General features: G+C 44.0%; 1 protein-coding gene and 1 long non-coding RNA gene across 7 annotated transcripts in view; one reads left to right on the forward strand and one right to left on the reverse strand.

The window, feature by feature from the left end:
• OSBPL9 (oxysterol binding protein like 9) overlaps positions 1–19,911 on the reverse strand; it is a 136,250-nt gene that overhangs the window by 66,290 nt on the left and 50,049 nt on the right. The gene's annotated exons all lie outside the window — the stretch shown is intronic.
• Positions 6,895–13,186, forward strand: LOC311598909. The gene is made up of 3 exons (XR_014779706.1): positions 6,895–6,990; positions 8,682–8,753; positions 13,067–13,186. It is a non-coding gene; the product is annotated as an uncharacterized lncRNA (long non-coding RNA).

The raw sequence follows: 19,911 nt of genomic DNA on the forward strand, positions 1-19,911 counted from the left end.
TCCTGACACAGTGGAGCTCACAGCAGTTGATAGCAGGATGCAGGCCATGGGGAGGGGAGTAGAGGGCGGGAAGGGAGGATGCGAAGGGGAGATTGGTAGATACTAAGGTTCGTTAGCCAGTAGCAAGCAGCTCTACAAGCTGTCCTACTGTTGGGTGACTGTCAATATCAATAGTTAAAACAAAGGATTTCCAAAAAAAATTTTTTAAGCCATAAATTATTGATTTATGTTTGCAGAAATAGGTATGTTTAGCCTGATTTAAAATAACACAATGTAGGGCTGGAGAGATGGCTCAGAGGTTAAGAGCACTGGCTGCTCTTGCAGAGGTCCTGAGTTCAAATCTCAGCAACCACATGATGGCTCAAAACCATCTATAATGAGATCTGGTACCCTCTTCTGGCATGCAGGTGTTAAATAAATAAATCTTTAAAATAAGATAGTGTATACATGCATCAAGGCATAACATTTGCCCACATGTTTTTATGTATCAGTTTAAAAAATAAATTTAACTTAGGTAACTTTAAAAAGAAAAAGAAAAAGGATCCTGGTAGTTAGAAATGTTCTTTGTGCCGGGCGGTGGTGGCACATGCCTTTAATTCTAGCACTTGGGAGGCAGAGGCAGGCGGATCTCTGTGAGTTTGAGGCCAGCCAGGTCTACAGAGAGTCCATGAAAGCCAAGGCTACACAAAGAAACCCTATCTCGAAACCCCCCCATCCCGTACTCCCCCAAAAAGAAAAAGAAATGCTCTTTGCCTGGCAGCACTGTAAGTTCTTAAGAAAGAGTTGTGTCCTACGTGACGCGCTTAAGATCTGTCAGTGTGTGTGCTGAGGCTGTCTGAGGACTCTGTTCTGGTCAATTTTGAGACTGAACCTAAAAGTTTTTGAAAGAGGAAAGCTGAAGACCAGAGCCCACTAGCACAGTGGTTCTCGACCTGTGGGTTGTGACACTTTTAGGGGTTGACTGACTCTTTCACAGGGGTCGCCTAAGACCATTTGAAAACACAGACATTTACATTACAATTGATAACAGTAGCAAAATTACAGTTTTAAAGTAGGAACAAAAGTAATTTTATAGTTGGGGGTCACCACAACATGAGGAAGTGCATTAAAGGGTCTCATCATTAGGGAGATTGAGGACCACTACCCTAGCAAAATCGACTCTGGTAAACTAGGCCACATCTTGATTGAGCTCCCAAGATGGCTTCACTATGGAACTAAGGGTAAATCAGAATTAAAACAACTGCTTGGAAACTTGATACCCTAGCATCATATTCAAGGGGAGGAGGTCCCCCTCAGTCACAGTCATAGGGAAGGGGAATGGGGTAAAAGTGGGAGGGAGGGAGGAATGGGAGGATGCACGGGATGGGATAGCAACTGAGATGTAATATGAATGATTTTATTTTTCAATTAAAGAATATTATTCAGGATTTTTGAAAAGACTGCTTGGTCATCTGTGTAGTCCAGGAAGATCTTGATACCTGAAATAGACTAAAGAGCTCCATATCATTAACAACTGGTGAAAAATCGACTCTACAGGATGACAACCTCATCTTAGTTGCTGATTTTCTCCCTCCCTCCCTCCCTTCCTCCTCTTTCTCTCTTTCTCTCCTCTTTCCCTTCCTGCCTGAGACAGGGTTTCTCTGTGTAGCCCTAGACATCCTGTAACTCCTTCTGTAGTCGAGGCTTTGAACTTAGAGATCCGGCTGCCTCTGCGTCCTGAGTACTGGGATTAAGGGTGTGTGCCAGCACTGCCCAGCACTGATTTGTATTTCTATAAACAAATTTTCAAATATAGTCCAGCATACAAGCAAATACTATCAAATTCACATATGTGGAGGAGCTTCTGCAGATAAAGCCACACACAACTGAACAGCAAGGCCAAAAGAGACTCCAGATTACTTTATAAGTAACCAAGTGGTATTTTTAATCTTACTTGTTACTGTATGTGATGTGTGGCACCTGCATGGAGGTCAGAGGACAATTTGCAGTCAGCCCCTCTCTACCTTTTCCTGTGATCAGAGAGTTAAACTCAGGTCATGCTGAGCCATCTACTTGACTCCTCATCTTATCTTTCAAATAACCAAACATGAATTCTCAAATTACAATATTTTAAACATCTATAATAATAAAAATTGAGAACTCAATGGGTGAGTTTAACAGCAGATTAAGTACAATTACCAAGACAACTAGAGACCTGGAAGAGATTATAAGAAACAGCAGCAGCAGTAGCCAGTCAGTGAGCTGGAGAGATGAGTCAGAAGTTAACAGCGCTTGCTGCTCTTCCAGAGCACCCAAGTTCTGCTCCCGGTACCCACACTGGGCAACTCACAACCACCTGCAACTCCAACTCCAAGAGTATCTGACACCTGTTTCTGGCCTCTGTGGGCACCTATAAGCACACACGTGCAACACACACACACACACACACACACACACACACACACACACCTTTAAAGTACAGATAAAAGGGTTTTTTAAAAAAAGGTAAAAAAAATGTAATACGCTGTGACTGGAATATCAAGAGAGACAGAGAAGAGATGTGAAACCTCACTGAGGAAAGAGAAAAACAAGAGTAAAACCAGAGACATGAGACAGAAGTGAGCCCGTCACGCCCCTGGCTCTGGAGTGCATTCCTAGCTGGCTGGGTGTCAAGAGTCTTGACAGCACCTGCAAAGGACCCGCTATCCCCTTTGCTAAGAGAAATCTCATGAACAAGATTATGAAACATGTTTACAGTCAAAACAAACGTCATGACCTCTTAGTAAGCACACTGGGTACGAGTTTTTCTGAAGAAATCTTACCATGACTATGAATCATGCTGACACTCAAGATGTCTTATCACCTATGACCCATATGTCGCAAGAATTCCTGACCTATCCTGACCTACCCTTTTATATAATCATCATGCCTTATCTGTAGGCCCCTACAATACACCTCAAAAATCACATTACACACTTTCATTTACCATAAATAAAAATACACCAAAACAGTTTAATCTTTTAAACAGCTACAGTACAGAACCCTCAAACGTCGTGTGTACAGCTGCTGCTACGAAACTTCAGTTCACCTCTCTCAAGAAGTCTGTACTTCCTCTTAAATGTGTGTGGTACCCGCCCTCTTCCCCTCCCCTGCTCCCGCCACCCACCCCACAGAAGCATGCTGCCTGTTGTAATAAACCCCAGCCTTGCCTCACGCTGACTTGAATCAAGATCTTGACTTCTCTTGAATAGAGGTTCTTGAAGGACACCCCAGGGGTCACAGCTGGCAAGTTCAAGTTGGTCTGCTCACTCCTGGTAACACTACCTGGCTGAATTTTTTCAAAAATTGAACGGCACAGAATTCAGAAGCCCTCAGAATCCTAGGCAGGTTTATTCATTACAGAACCAAATATGTGAGCACATACTGAAGGCATTCTCAACACTCCAGAGTAAAGTGGCTGCGTAAACTCAGGGGACTATGTAGGGGATACATTTAAAAAAAAAAAAAAAAAAAAGACAAGGAATGATTTCTTCAGAGAGATGTCCAGATGTCCAGCCAAGTTTTAAAATTAAGGCCTCTGATTCACACTGAACTCTGTGTGTGTGTGTGTGTGTGTGTGTGTGTGTGTGTGTGTGTGTGTGTGTGTGTGTGTGTGTCTCCAGGTTGGGAGATGTGGACCTAGTTTCATTCTTCTACAGTGGATTTCCCCTTTTGTCAGCACCATTTCTTGAACAGGCTGTCATTCTTCCAGTGTATGTTTTTGACACTTTTGCTTAAAATTAAGTGGCCATGAATGCCTCATGAAGAAAAGCGCTTGTCATGCCAGCCTGGTGACCTGGTTTCATCCCTGGAGCCTGTGATAGGAGAGAACCGACTGCTGCAAGCTGTCTGATGACTGCAGCCTGCATGCCGTGGCACAATCCTGACTGCTGCAAGCTGGCTGATGACTGCAGCCTGCATGCCGTGGCACACTCCTGACTGCTGCAAGCTGGCTGATGACTGTAGCCTGCATGCCGTGGCACACTCCTGACTGCTGCAAGCTGGCTGATGACTGCAGCCTGCATGCCGTGGCACACTCCTGACTGCTGCAAGCTGGCTGATGACTGCAACCTGCATGCTGTGGCACACTCCTGACTGCTGCAAGCTGGCTGATGACTGTAGCCTGCATGCCGTGGCACACTCCTGACTGCTGCAAGCTGGCTGATGACTGCAGCCTGCATGCCGTGGCACACTCCTGACTGCTGCAAGCTGGCTGATGACTGCAACCTGCATGCTGTGGCACACTCCTGACTGCTGCAAGCTGGCTGATGACTGCAACCTGCATGCCGTGGCACAATCCTGACTGCACTCACACATAGGGGAGGGGGTGCACCAGTAGGATGAGGAAGAAGAGGGGAGAGTCAACAAAAACACATTCTAATGAAAATGCCATAATGAAGCCTATATGTATGTGTGTGTGTGTGTGCACGTGCATGCGCATATAAACCATGTGATGTTAACTTCTCTTGGTATAAAGGACATCACTGGGTCAACTGGTGAAAGAAACTTGAAAGTCAGTGGCTCAGATAATATTACTATACCAATGCCAATTTCCTTATATTTCTTTTTTAAAGACTCATTTATTTATCATGTATAGTGTTCTGCCTGTATGTACGCCTGCACACCAGAAGAGGACACCAGATCACATTATAGATGGCTGTGAGTGATCATGTAGGTGCTAGCAATTGAACTCAGGACCCTTGGAAGAGCAACGAGTGCTCTTAACCTCTGAGTCATCTCTCCAGCCCACTCTTACATTTCTAATGCTACTGACTGCATTGCACATATGAGGGAAATTCTCCACTTGCAGGACAACTTGCAGGAGTGGCTCTTCTCCGCCTACCATGGAGGTCCCAGGATCAAACTCAGGTCACGGCCATCAGACTTGGTGGCAAGTGGCTTTACCCACTGAAACTTCTCACCAGCCCAAGACTGAGATTCTTAAATATAATTTTTAAAAGTTAAAACAAATATTATGATAATAACCTAAGTAAATGGAAACAGCATTCATGAAGAACTCCCATTCTATAATATCTAATCTTAATTCAATTTCTAAATTAAAGAAAATACTAATTAAAATTCAAAAAGCATTTTTTATATTTGCTGGTTCTAAAAATTTTCTAGGAATGGAGAGGATACAGAATAACACAGACCTCTGTAAAGAGAGGAGCCTTGCTGGAGAGAGTCTATGCCCAATATGAAGTCGTATGAAGCGGTGGTGAGAGGAGGTGGGCAGTTACTTGCCCACCCTCCCTGCTAAGCCTGCCCACTTCCTGAGCCTGGCTGTAGGCTGGGCAGGCTCACCCTCCCTCAAGAGCTGTTCCTCCCCCACCACTGCTCACAGACTTCACAGCTGAGCCTCCCTGCTTCCCCCGCCTCTCACTTACCCTCATCTTATTCAGCTCCCTCCGGGAGGCCACAGAGATCTGCTGGCTTGCCTGCCCTGTGGTATTTTGCCCTCAAGCTCCAATAAAACCATCCTTGAGTTTCAAAAAGAAAAAGAAAGGAGAAAATATGAGGTAGGAGTGTAGTTCAGTGGACTGTTTTCCAAAGAGGCCCTGAGCCCAGCTATTCCAGTATACAGGAAGTAGGGGTCAAGAGGATTCAAGGTCTAGGCTATCCTTGGCTATTGGAGGAAGAATAAATTGAGACAGATTAGAGACCAGAAATAGGTTCCATTGTATATACAGATACTTGAGACAAGTGTGCACTAGTGTGCAGTAAGGAACAACTCTTTAGTAAATGGCACTAGAATAATTATGAAGAAAAGTGAAACCTGACCCTACATTGTACTGTACATAAATCAAATCCAAATACTCTCCTTAGTTCCTAATTTGAAAGAAAAAACTAAATTTGAAATGAAAGAGAATATCTTTGTAATTTTGATATTTAAAAAAAAAAAAGGCTCCTTCGGGGGATACAAAGGTCCTAATTGTTAAGAAAAATGGCATAGCTGGGTGCAGTGTCGCACATCTGTAATCCCCACACTCTGGACGCAGAGGCAGGTAGATCACTGAGTTCAAGCTCAGCCTGTTTACAAAGTGAATCCAGGATAGCCATGGCTACACAGAGAAATCCTGTCTTGAAAAGGCAAAACAAACAAAAATGGCATAAACCCACCCCAAGGAATGAGGTGTGTGTGTTTGTGTTGTGTATAAAGGAGTGAACTTAAGAATGGCTCTTAAAATAAGATTAGAGGTGAATTTTACAGATTGAATAAGAGTTAAAAGCAAAGATTTTGTTGTTTTTGTTTTTGTTTTTTAGTTTTTTGGTTTTTCAAGACAGGGTTTCCCTGTGTAGCCTTGGCTGTCCTAGACTTGCTTTGTAGACCAGGCTGGTCTCGAACTCATAGCGATCCACTTGCCTCTGCCTCCCAAGTGCTGGGATTAAAGGCGTGCGCCACCATGCCCGGCTGTAAAGATGTTTTTAGACATTCAGTTCATCTCAAAATGTTCTTCTCTAGCATCCACCACTCCTCTTCATACCCGACGAAGCCTGTTTTACACCCCCTAAGCCAGGAAGTTCCAATTTTCATCTCTGGTTCACATTGAAGGACATATTTATAACATGGCCTGGTTAGCACATGCAAGTGTATGATACATACGTACATATAAAACCAGAACATTAGATTCACAGAACAATACCTGCTTTTACAATGTATTATCGATATTCAATCTCTCACTCCCTCTTTTCTCTCTCTCCCTCATGACTCACTCTATAGCTCTGGCTGGCCTGAATTCACTTTATAGACCAGGCTGGCTTGGAACTGGTGGGACTCCACCTGCCCCCTTCCTGCCTCCCCCAAGTGCTGAGGTTAAAGGTGTGTAGCACAAAGCCCAGCATACTGTCTGTCTCTATTTCACTTTTGAAGGAAAGTGATGGCAGGGAGCAAGGCTGCGGAGATGACCTCAGTGGTGGAACTGCTCGCCACACAGACCTGAGGACTTGAGTCGGCATCCTAGCATCCAACCAGTAAGTGATCTCAGCCCTGGAAAACGGAGACATGGGGATTCCAGGACCTCCCTGTTCAGAGAGAAATCTCTTCTAAAAAACCAACAAGGAGAATGACCGAGGGGGCCATCCAACAGCTGCCTTCCAGCCTCCACATGCACAGGGACACACACCCCTCTTCCCTCCCCTGCTACATGAATGTTGACTTGAACTTAATGGAATTCAAAGGCTGGTAGAGGTGCTTGCAGCTATGTGTGAAGACCTGGGTTGAATGTTCAATACCCACACAACGGAAGGAGAGAACTGACTCCTCCTACAAGTTGTCCTCCGACCACACATGTGCAGATCTAGTGTATCCACACACAAACAATAAATAGAATTCACAGACTGTCCACTGTTTGGCAAAGGTTACTATAAGGCGTTTCAATTTCCCACAGAACCACTGCTTATCATTATCCCTTATGATCTATGGGGTAAAGGCCAAGAGGGCTGCCTCCTGGGTCCAAACTCCGGTTTGATTCCCAGCTTTGCCCTTACTCGCCTGGACCTTCACATGTTACTTACGCCCTCTGGGCCTTTAAGTGTCTCATCTATGCTGGGGATGATAATGTCGCCTGTGAGGATGACACTACCTAGACCTTATGGGTGGTTGTAAAGTTTACAAGAGCTGCATAATAGATTCACACCAGTCTGTAAAGCAGGCTAAAATATCAAGATAGTATTGTTAGACACATGGCCTAAAGAAAACATATGATTACTAATTAAACAAACAGCCAGAAAAAAAAAAAAACCACATTAAGAACAGTTTGTAAATTCTAATTCCCAGTAAAGCCTAGTTTATCTAATGCAGAGGAAAGACAGTATTTGTCCACTATTACCTGGATTTTCAAGATTTTGGAAGCTTTCTTTTAGCTGGGTGTGGTGGTGGCACACGCCTGTAAATCCCAGCACTCAGGGAGGCAGATCTCTGAGTTCCAGTCCAGGACAGATAAGGCTATTAGAAGCCCTATCTCAGAGAGGGAGAGAGGGAAGGGGGAGGAGAGGGGGAGGGAGAGGGGAAGGGAGAGGGAGAGCTATCTTATTTTTTTTTTTTAGATTTATTTATTTTATTTATTGATACAAGTACTTTATCTGCAGAAGAGGGCACCAGATCACATTATAGATGGCTGTGAGCCACCATGTGGTTTCTGGGAATTAAACTCAGGACCTCTGGAAGAGCAGATGGTGCTCTTAGCCACTGAGCCATCTCTCCAGCCCCAAGCGCTTTCTTTTAAAAGGACATTTTTTAATGTGTATGGGTGGTTTTTTTTTTGTGTATGTTTGTGCATCACATCTGTGCCTGGTGCCTAAGGAGGCCAGAAAGGTTGTTGGACTCCTAGAAGTAGAGATTAAGACAGTTGTCAGTCACAATTTGAATGCTGGGAACTGAACCCTGCCTGGGTCCTCTGCAAGAGCAGCAAGAACTCTCGACCACTGAGCCATCTCTCCAGCTCCAAATCTTAGCTTCTTTATTACAGTTATTATCATAGTTCCTAAACTAAACATAATTTTAAAAAGAACACCAAATCATTGAAAAGACAGCACTTCCAAAAGTATACAAATCAAACCACAGAAAGCAGATCTGAATACAAAATGTGAAACCCCCATCCATTACCATTTCCGTTCCTCTACTTAGGCATCTGTTCTCACAATGTGTTTTCTTCTCCTTTAAGACACATGACTACTATGAACAGACAACTGCCTGCTTGAGAAAGAAGTGGGAACCGGCCTGCTTTGCAACTGAGGTAAATAGAAGAACTAACCCTTACAGGAAGGACTCTTTCTGACAATTATTGCGAAATTAAAAATTACCCAAAAACCATGGTTACAAGGTTAACTGCTCGGGCACTACCCAAATGTCTGAGTCCCCAAATGCATAAGTGCGATGTTTGGGACATAAGCAAGCATAAAACAACCCATAATCTCCAGTAACTTAGCATTTCCTGGAAAATACACTCACTTGGCTTGTATTACAGGCTGAACTGTCCCCCGGTCTCATATGTTTCAGCCTTCCATCCCTAGCCTGTAGCACCGTTTTGGGAGACACTGGACTCTTCAGGATGTAGGGCCTAGGTGGCAGAGGAAGGCCACCAGGGGAAGAGTTGAAGGTTACAGCCTCCCTGTTCTCTGCATCCAGCCCCGCCCCAGGCTGCCCAGACTGAGCTGTTCCAGCCAAGTGCCTTCCCTGCACACTGGATTGTATCTCCAGCTGCTGATCTCAGAGATATTTGTGACAATGATGAGAAAAGTAACAAATACATTAGGACAGTGAGGTCTCACATCATCCACTCAAGCCTCTGTTACCCGCGCTTATTAGAAGTCTAGTCCTCCTTCTAGGCTACGCTGAAATGCTGTCTCCTCCACATATGCTGCCCATGATAAGGGGATGTGCTTTCTCCTTCCTTAAAGTCAATATTCCTCTACTCAGGTACTATATAAATCCACGTGCCACATGCCAGCCATTGCTCTAAGCTGTCTGCGCAGCAGTTTACAGCTCTTGCCCACAAATAACTAGGGGTCAAGTCTACACGTCCGTCTCCCTTCCCAGGATGCTGCTCTTCCATGAAGCAATAACCCTGGTTACATCTTACTGTCCTTGTGCATCCTAAGTCTCAGCTTTTGCTCCCTCAGTTGAAGTACCTGAGCCTTGTCAGTGTAAATAACAAAAGTTAAATCTGCTGAGCCTTAATATATGATGTAAGGAGTTCTAAAAATAGTAATCAAATTCACACAGCAACGACATGAAATAGGCATTACATTTCTTTTCCAGCATAAAAAAAAGTCCAGAAACTTTACCTTGAACATTCTAGTACATGTTGGCACATGCTAGGACATACCTATAACTCCAGCACTTGGAAGGCTGAAGGAGGAGGATTAAAATTCAACTTCAGCTGGGTGTGGTAGCGAATGTCTTTAATCCCAGGACTTGGGCTGCAGAGGTGGGTGGATTCTGTAAATCTGGGGCCAGCTGGGTCTACAGAGTCAAGGCTACATAGAGAAACCCTGTCTCAAGAAAGGAAGGGGAGGGAGGGTGGGAAGGAGGGAAGGAAGGAAGGGAGGGAGAACTATTATGCGGCCTAGGGACTACATATTAAATCTCTGTCTAAACAGTAACATAAGACCAGAAACGGAAGTTCAGTGATTTTCAACAACAGCACCAGGGGAAGCAGCATCTGAGTTTAGTCTGAGGCTTCAAATAACCGTGACTGTTAAGTAAATCTCCCTTCATCCTCTTTTTGCTAGACAAAGCCCGCCACGAGGGAGGAGAGCCTCCTTTTCAAACTCGCGGGAGAGTGTATAAAATGGACAGAGCGAGCCCAAAACTCCAGCATGGGAACGGGTTCAAGGCCCAACTCTACCGTTTAGGGTGACCTGAGGAGGGTAGATTTTAAGTAACTCTGAATCATATCCACCTATTTCACATCTCACAGGCCCACAGTGAAATCTGGTAAAATGAGAGAAACAAGCACAGTGGAGAGCCAAGTAGTTCAAGGGCTCTCAGGGCAAAAGCACTTTTCACTGGAGCATAGGAGTTTTAACTGTGTTGCTCTCCTGACGTCGCAAGCGCAGCAGTGAGGAAACAACTTGTGCAGGAGTCAAGGCAGGAGGGGAATTAATTCATCAGTGCACATTTATTAAACAGCTCTAAGGACAAATGGGAGGTGTGCACAAAATACTTGTGTGCATTTCAAAGCCAACAGTCACTGCAAGGAAAAGAACCCAAGTAAGGGTCTGAGTGGTGAACTGCCTGACACTCACAGGGCATCATTTTTATTTAAAAAACAAAAACAAAAAACCCGATAGCCAGGCACAGTGGTGCGTGTGGGTAATGGACTTGAGAGGCTAAGAGGCAGGAAAATGAACACAAGTTCAAAGCCGGCCTGGGCTACCCAGTGAGTTCCATACCATTCTGGGCTATACAGGGAGACCCTGTCCCAACAAACAAACAAACAAACAAACAAACAAACAAAACCCCAAACTGAAAACCTATCTTATTCACACTTGAGGTGGCAGATGTTTTCCTCAAAGTGACAGTCTGTATTCCAGGGACATTTTATAGTTTATTACCAATTAAAGAATTAGAGCTTTCAAATTAACAATGGAACTTTGGGAAATGTTATGTTCCTTTTCCACCATCACCCTGACCAAGTCCTTTCAACAAATGTGAGTTTTCCATGTCATACAATGAAAGGTGCCAACATCTATGTAGAAATTGCAGAGTTAGGTAAAGTAGTTCCCCAAATGATCAGTGCGTGATCTTACAAGATGTTCTGATGGGTAAAGGAGCCACTCGACATGCCAAACCCGTGAATTTTAGATAAGTATCCGCCGCATACATCAGCTTCAGTAATATAGCAGACTCCAAATGCAACCCATGTTTAGAAACTATCATTTGAATATTGGTGAGATATCAAAGACTACTCCTCAGACTTCGCCTCGGGGTATAGAAACTCCTTTCTGTATGCTTAGAATCTCATCAGGGAAATGATTGTGCAACAGAATATTTGCTGAGTGAGAACTGATGGATCACTAGTCTTATTACTGGGTACAGTGCTCCATTTTCTGTTTGTAACCTAAAGTTAAGTTAGAGCTTCTGGTCTTTTCACCCATCCGTCCATTCATTTGTTTATCTATTTATTTATTGAGGCAAGGTCTCACTGTGTGGCTCTGGCTGTCCTGAAACTCACTATGTAGACCAAGCTGCCCTCAAACTCACAGAGATCCGCCTGTCTCCATCTCCTGAGTGCTGGGACGGGTGCCATTACACCAAGCAAGTTATAGTTCCTAAGAAATAATTTTTGCTTGATATTTTATTAAATCTTCCATAATTGGCTCCTTCAAAGATCTATTAATAGTTATAGCTGAAATCTCTAAGCTGTCAAAATGCACGCAAATATTTACAAATGTGTTTCTCCCCCACAACTTCTGTTTTGACTATCTAAAGCAATATTGTGAATCTCTAAGACAGAGTTAGCATTGTTAGACAACTGTGTGTTCATTCAGCCTAAGACAATGGAAACCACATGCGTTCCTGCTCATTCATTCTTCAATCACATACTTGTCAGTCAAATTATTCCTACTCAATGAAAATCCTTGAGAGATTAATATGCAAATATATACTGGCACTTTTAGCTCCTTCGGGGGCTTTCTATACTGCATCAACGTCAGGTTTTCGGGTTTTCGTGAATGACTAAAAGTCATTATTCCTTAACTTTAGAAAAGCAAGACTAAGACATGGGAATGTAGGAAAATTTAGGAAGGCTGTGGTTTATGGGAGTTCACAAGCATAATCAGGGAAACATTTTGACGGCATGAAAACCAGAAAGGGGTTAGCGGGGCAGCATTGAATGTGAAGATAAGAAAGGATAAAGACCTGAGCCAAATCACAGACTTAGGAGACGGAACAGGAGCACTAACGGGCAAAGGGATGCAGCAAGTACAAGGAGATGCAGATGTGGAGGAAGAGAAGGCTTCAGACTCAGTTAGCTGGGAAATGGAGGGGCTGTTGCACAACCCAGAGACTAGAGCTGGCAAGCCCCAAGTGCTGTGGTGCTTGCACACAGTGCTGGCACTCAGGAATCAGGACTGTCAGTTCCAGGCCAGCCCAGCAAGACCATAAACAAACAAAACACAACAAAAGAAAATACAAGATGAGTGCCGGGCATGGTGGCGCATGCCTTTAATCTAAGCACTTGGGAGGCAGAGGCAGGTGGATCTCCGTGAGTTCGAGGCCAGCCTGGTCTACAAAACGAGTCCAGGACAGTCAAGGCTACACAGAGAAACCCTGTCTCGAAAAACAAAACGAAACAAAAACAAAGAATATACAAGATGGCTCCAAAATTTTTATTTAGGGTTTGAAAAGCCTCTGAAGTAAACAATCCTGAAACCTGATAAGCCTTACCCTCAGAAGTGGTTTGTTTTCTGCTTAAAGTGTGTCTGTGTGTCCGTGTCCGTGTCCGTGTCCGTGAGTGTGTGTGTGTGTGTGTGTGTGTGTGTGTGTGTGTGTGTGTGTGAAGTCAGGCATCATCCTCAATCACTCTCTACCTTACTCTTTCAGACAAGGTCTCTCACTGACCCAGACCTCGACACCCAGCTTTTCCCCAGGGTTCTAGAAATTGAACTAAAGTCGGGTCTCATTCTTGTACACTTTCCCTGCTGAGCCATCTCTCCAGCCCAGAAGGTTAAGCTTGGTGCACACCTGCAATCCCAGCACGCTGGAAGATGAAGCATGAGGATTTCTGTGAGTTCAAGGCCAGCTTGGGAAACATAACAGTACCAAGTATGCCAAAGGCATATGGCTTGTCTTATTTTGAAGAAAATAAAGTTTTACTGAATTTACCAATAAGAAGTTCTCAACACATGTTATTAGGGGAAAAAAAAATCCCAGGGACTGGAGAGGTGGCTCAGAGGTAAAGAACACTGGCTGAGTTGAGTTGGAAGTGTCTAGTTTTGTTCCTCTCTCATTTCTGGTGCAGGGACATTAAAGGTCGATTGATGGGGGAGGGGGGCGGGGAGCACTGGCTGTTCTTCCAAAGGTCCTGAGTTCAATTTCCAGCAACTCACAGCCATCTACAATGAGATCTGGTGTCCAATTCTGGTGTGCAGGTATTATATGCAGGCAAAATATGCAGGTAAAAATAAACTAAAAAAAGAAAAGAAAAAACCGGGGGGTGGGGGGGGGGGGTTTGATGAAAAATGAGGATTTATCTTTAATGCACTCTGGGGAAGGAAAGGGAGAATGGGACAAAGGAAGGTAAGCTTTAGAGTCTAAACCAAGTCTCAGCTCACAAGGAGAAATACAGAATGTCAGAAAGAAAGAAAAATGTTACACAATCATTTTACTTGGATTAATAACTCAAAGAAAAGGAAGGGGGAAATCAATGCCTATTTAATAAAAAATACAGGAAGGAGCTGGGTGTGGTGGCTTGTGCCTGTGCCCTGCACTTGGTCCGCCTCTAAGTTCAAGGTCAGTTTGATCTAAAGAGAGTTCAGGTCAGCCAGGCTACAGAGGAGGCATGCCAATTAAATAAATACGCCAGTAAGTAAATAAAATTTGGTAAATAGATTAAAACAAAGCAAGTAACACATGAAAAAAGAATTAGCTACTAGGTCTTTTGTTTGCTTTTGAAGTAAACCAAGTCAAATAGACGAGGCCTAACAAAGTAGCAGAATCCTATCAAGAAACTATAATTGAAACCGAATGGTGGTGGCCCATGCCTGCAACCCCAGCGCTGGGGAGGCAGAGGCAGGCAGATCTCTATGAGTTTGAGGCCAGCCTGGTCTACAAAGTGAATCTAGGACTGTCAGGACTACACCGAGAAATCCTGTCTTGAAAAGCTCCTCCCATCCCCCTAAGAAAAGAAAGAAAAAGAAATTATAACGGATGTATGGCACTTTAAATAATAAAGTGCTTAGAGACAATAGATATATCCTTTACATACTGTGGTAGAGAAGCTTCTTGCACACAGAAAGGGAAGTGTGCACATGTTCCTTTGGAGTAGAGCGGTGGGAAGGCTTTTCTGCACTGTCATGTACAATATTCCTTCTGAAGGTTTCACTCTGGCTCCAGTTTCTCCAAGGAATTCTGCTCAGGGCAAAGGGCTCCAAGCCACTTCCTCTCTCTTCTATATTTAGTGCTGAGCTGTTAACACAATATCTTTGCCTTTCCTTCAGAGCGGATACACTAGATCCAGACTGTAGTTATAACCATACCCCATCCGGCAGCTTCAGCCCTGTCCTGCACACAGCAAGATGTCGCTGATCCACAGCCTTTGTCTTTATGCCAAATCACTATGTTTAAACCAACACAAACATCTCATGCTCCACTTTTGTTTCTCAGGAAAACCGGGTTCTGGTTAGAACAAATAACTAAGAGACGATATGTTCCTTGGTTTGTTTCCCTCAAAAACTTTGAACTGCTCCCCCTGTTGGCATAAGAGGAGAACTGTGCAGTAAGAACAGAACTGAAAGAAGGTCAACCACGCTGACCCTGCTTGTTAACTGGATTTAAGGAGCACCCCCATGCCTCCTGTGGCCAGGCCAAGCCTCCCTACCAGCTGGGGAGAGACCTGCACATGCCTTGTGACCTGACTCCCTACCACCTCTTCTGACCAGTGTCCCAGGTTACCTTGCCTCAGTGGGCCTAGGCGCAGTGGCGAGCTTAGACGTGCACTGAGCACAGGAGAACCCTGACAGCAAAGCCCACCTGCTGCCTGGAAACACTGCTCATACTGCAGTAGCAGAGAGCTCTTGTTTACAAAGCGGCAACAGCAGTGACGCAGATACAAAGACGCTACAGTGTGATAAAAAGGAAGTCAGAGCGACCAAGAGTCACAAGGGAGCAAGCCGGGAATGGACGGCACTGTAAAATGGAAACTGTAATATATAAATGTAGCCCTGTTACTTCCTACATGTGTGACCATGACTAAAAATTCATACAAGCCTCAAGCTCTTCTCTGTAAAGTAAGGACAAAACTACCTACCTCATTAGTGTGTGTATGGTCCCTGCAAGGACTCAGGCCCAGCAGAACACTAAGCTGGCCCTCAGGGGCTGCTCCTTTCCATTACGTCTTTTTGTTTGTTTGTTTGTTTGTTTGTTTGTTTTGTTTTGTTTTTAAGAACTCACAGATATCCACCTGCCTCTGCCTCCCAAGTGCTGGGACTAAAGACATGCACCACCACTGCCTGGCTTGTACTTTTCATATTAAAACTTTGGTACTTTTGATAATGCCTGGATTGCTTTTAAATTTTGGACTGCCAAGTTCTGCCAAGGTTTCTTTTCAGCCCTTTTAAAAACTTTTACTCATGCAAGGAATAACATTCATTTTCATGACCATGATAGTCTTACTAATGTACTCCACATGCAACATCAGTGTATCACGTGAACTGCTTATTTTCTGTCCTTGCTTTGTGTGTATGTGTGGCAGGTTCCTGCATATCCCATGCTGGCCCCAAGCCTACTGCTAAGGATGCTCCTGAATTTCAGAGCCTCTGCCACTTCCTCGTGGTGGGATTGGAGTGTCACCACATACCTGGCTCATGAGATGCTGGGGATCGACCCGTGGCTTTGTGCATGTTAGGCAAGCACTCTGCCAACTGCGCTATAATAACAGCCCACATTTTCTTAATATTAAAGGAAGAGGACTTTAAGACAAAAGCTCAAATGTAAATAAAATATAAAAAGCTCTGTCTTGCCTGGCTGCTGGCTGCAGTGCGGACCTCTTTAGGCCACTGGCTAGTTGGGGGTGTTTTATATGTAAAAGGGCACTGACCTGAGCACCTGCACGTAGGGGGCAGGGATGAGATGTGTGTGGGGTTTTCCTTTGTAGAAGATGACTGGAGGTTTTTGTTGGTGGTGGTGGTTTTGCTTTTTCGTAGAGAAGGTGATTATAATATACAGAAATGAGCCTCGGTTGAATAAAAAAGAAAAAAAGGATCTATAAGCCAGGCAGTGGATCTCTGTGAGTTCGAGGTCAGCCTGGTCTACAGAGTGAGTTCCAGGACAGCCCCGTCTCGAAAAAAAGAAATAAATAAAAAGAAAAAAGAAAGAAAAGTACAGAAAATGTGCAACCTGGAGATTGCTGCTGGAATGAGAATTTAAAATCCTTATCTTAGAATACACACTCATGTACTTGTCGACTTCACAAAAACAAACTAATTGTAAAAATGAGTAGATGAGCCAGGTGGTGATGCACACCTTTAACCCCAGAGCTGGGGTGTCAGAGTCAGGCAGATCTCTGAGTCAGCCTGGTCTATAGTGTGAGTTCCAGGACAGCCAGAGCTACACAGAGAAACCCTGTCTTGAAAAACCAAAACCAAACCAAAACAACACTGGATGAAGTAAACTGAACACTAAGATTTTCTACAATTGTCTAAGTACTTGTAGAAAGTAGAAAAATTCCTTTCAATATGTATCTTTACTCACTCTTTACACCAAGCAATGTGCCCCACACTAAAAAGATTGCTTCTTGAGATTCACCAGGTCTCCTCTCAAGGTTAAATAAGCAAGAACAATTGCTTGGCACAGAAGGCTGACGACCACCTACAAGGCGCTCTAGAAATGCAGCTTCTAAGAGTCACCAGGCAGCCGCCATGCTGGCTGGGTGGGGCTTTCCTGACATGGCTGCCCTTCAGTTGCCTGGGCTCCCGAATGAACGCTGTAATGCAAACAAACTCTGGATCACTCATTGCTCTGCCATGCCCTCCACAGCATGATGCACTAATGTCTTTGAAATCATGAGCTGAAGTAAGAATTCTTCCTCTAAGTTATTTCCCCCAGGTATCTGGTCACGGCTACAGAAGTTTCTACTAGCCACTTTTCCTGACATATACACAGGACTGAAGGGCCAAGGAAGTGACATCTTTCTCTCCTTCAGGAAGTAGGACTGGAGTGGTAATTAGCATCATCTTTACAATATTCCCCCTAGACTGTCACATTGAAATTTTACATTAGCAATTAAGAAACATGAATTGTGGAATAAAATGTAAATTACTAACAAAAATAAAAACGAAATAGAGAGGCGTAACTAGCTACACATTCACCAGGGTCCATAATTAAACTTGGGAAGATTATAATTTCAAATATTTAGGGAGGATCAAGAACAGAAAACAAATTAAGAAGAGCACAGGTACACTAGTGAGCTCTAACCCTCCCACAGTAACACAACAAACTCCCAACACACGAATCCAGCCCTGCCCACCCCTCCCAAACACCCCAAACATCACTGAAATGATAACAGCTAATTACAGAATTAATTACAGCTGATTTACTGTTTTAGGAATGTGATCACATAAAAATCAGAAACATAACACTATAGAGGAAACTTGTACGTCATCAGAAAACAGTGCCATCTGCTCGCTGGTGATAATGCTGAGGTGCCTGCCCTCAGGCAGAGGACAGACCTATAGTCCAGTGACTTACTGCCTATTCTAAGCATCTGACCATGCAAGGTGTGTGCTATGCGAATCCCATAAGACTTTTTAAATTAAGTACTTTCTTTCAGTATTGACCACTAGGTTGTATAATAAGTCTGCGTTTTAGTAAATAATCAAGCTTTTATGGACTGAGTTGGAAACAGCGGTCATCAGACCAGAGACAACTTCTTCCACTGAAACTCACAGAGCTCTAACTTAAGTTTATTTTCTATGCGTAAAAAGATTGTATTTCACCAGGTGGTGGTGGCATGTCTTTAAGCCTGGTACTCAGGAGGCAGGCTGGGGGATCTCTGTGAATCTGAGATCAGCCTAGTCTACAAAGTGAGTCTAGAGCAGTCATGGCTACAAAGAGAAACCCTGTCCTGAAAAACAAAAACCAAGATCAGACATAGTGTTGCCCGCCTGCACTCAGGGGCTAGAGGCAGGCGGATCTTGGAGAGTTTGAGACCAGCCTGGTCTACAGAGCATAGCCAGGTCTGTTACACAGAGAAACATTGTCTCAAAAATTCAAAAACCAAACCAAACAAAGTGCTGTATTTTATCTCAGAAAACTTGTATCACTCTAAAATATGTCCAGATAAATTAATATACTGTTTAAAATTTGGACTATTTCATAGATGTCCTCAGTAAAGCTCCCCCCACTCCCTCCCCCACACAACTTTTTGAGACAGGGCCTCACTATGTAACCTAGGCTGGCTTCAAACTTAATGATCCTCCTGCCACCATGCGCAATACATAGTTTTCATCTTTTAAAAAATGAGTATTTTTTTTACATATCAAGTTTGCTGAAGCCATGAGACTCCTCCAATACAAATGAGACTGTAAGCATCATGGCCAAGTCACTTGACACGCCACATTTTACTCTCTGTCCGTGGGCGGTGATTCTAGGTTGTAGCAAGAGTAAACAGACTCTGGATCTCAAGCTTTCAAGTGCATTATAATCAATGGAGAGGACCCATTCCAGAGCCCTTAAGGGCAAGCGATGCATCCCTAGAACACTCCCCAGTGGTGCTGAAGCTCCGTCTACAACTTTTTTGTTTGTTTGTTTGTTTTTTCGAGACAGGGTTTCTCTGTGTAGCCTTGGCTGTCCTGGACTAACTTTATAGACCACGCTGGCCTCGAACTCACAGCAATCCACCTGCCTCTGCCTCCCAAGTGCTAGGATTAAAGGTGTGTGCCACCACACCCAGCTCCATCTACAACTTTAAGAACCACTGAGCTAGATGGAATCTGAGCACAAGTCCAGGCCCTACCACTTGGGCTTCCTAAAACTCAGTTTCTCCAACTCTAAAACTAGAACCAAAGCTATCCGTAACTGTGGGTTTAACAATTACATAAGTAATGTCCAGAGTCTGTGGGCCAGTGTCTGGTTCCTATCTCTTCGCAGCAATCCGAGAGCTGCCTTACCACCACAAGGCTACTGCTGCTTCTAAGTAACGGAACGTGGGGGCCATTGAGGGCATTTTATAAATGCATTAAACTGCATTGCTGGTTAAAGGCCCTTCTATTTTACATGAATTCTTTCTTGCTAAAATGGTAGTTCACTATAGCTAGGTGACTTACAGCTCCAAGGCTGCGGCTTTCGCTCAGTTGGTCGACAGCCTAGTATCCATGAAGCCCTGGGTTTGATCTTCAGCAGCTCATACAGCAGACAAGGTGATGCACATCTGCCATCCCAGCACTTGGGATGTAGGGGCAGGAGAGTCAGAAGTTCAAGGTCATCCCCTTTGGCCACAGATCAAGTTCTAGGCCAGCCATGAATTTATAAGAACCTTGTCTCAAACGATAGGTATTAATTATTGTGTTCAGTTTTCAATTCTGCTTTATGTTGGCTGTGGGTGGCCCCTAGCTTCCTTACGTATAAAATATAAATGGCTCTAGCATTTACTTTGTAAAGTTATGAACTGCAGGATTTTTTGTTTGTTTGTTTTCGAGACTGGGCTTCTCTGTGTAGCTTTGGCTCTCCTG

Source organism: Acomys minous (assembly GCF_964271855.1).
Source record: "Acomys minous genome assembly, chromosome: 6".
NCBI classification, from domain to species: Eukaryota; Metazoa; Chordata; class Mammalia; order Rodentia; family Muridae; genus Acomys; species Acomys minous.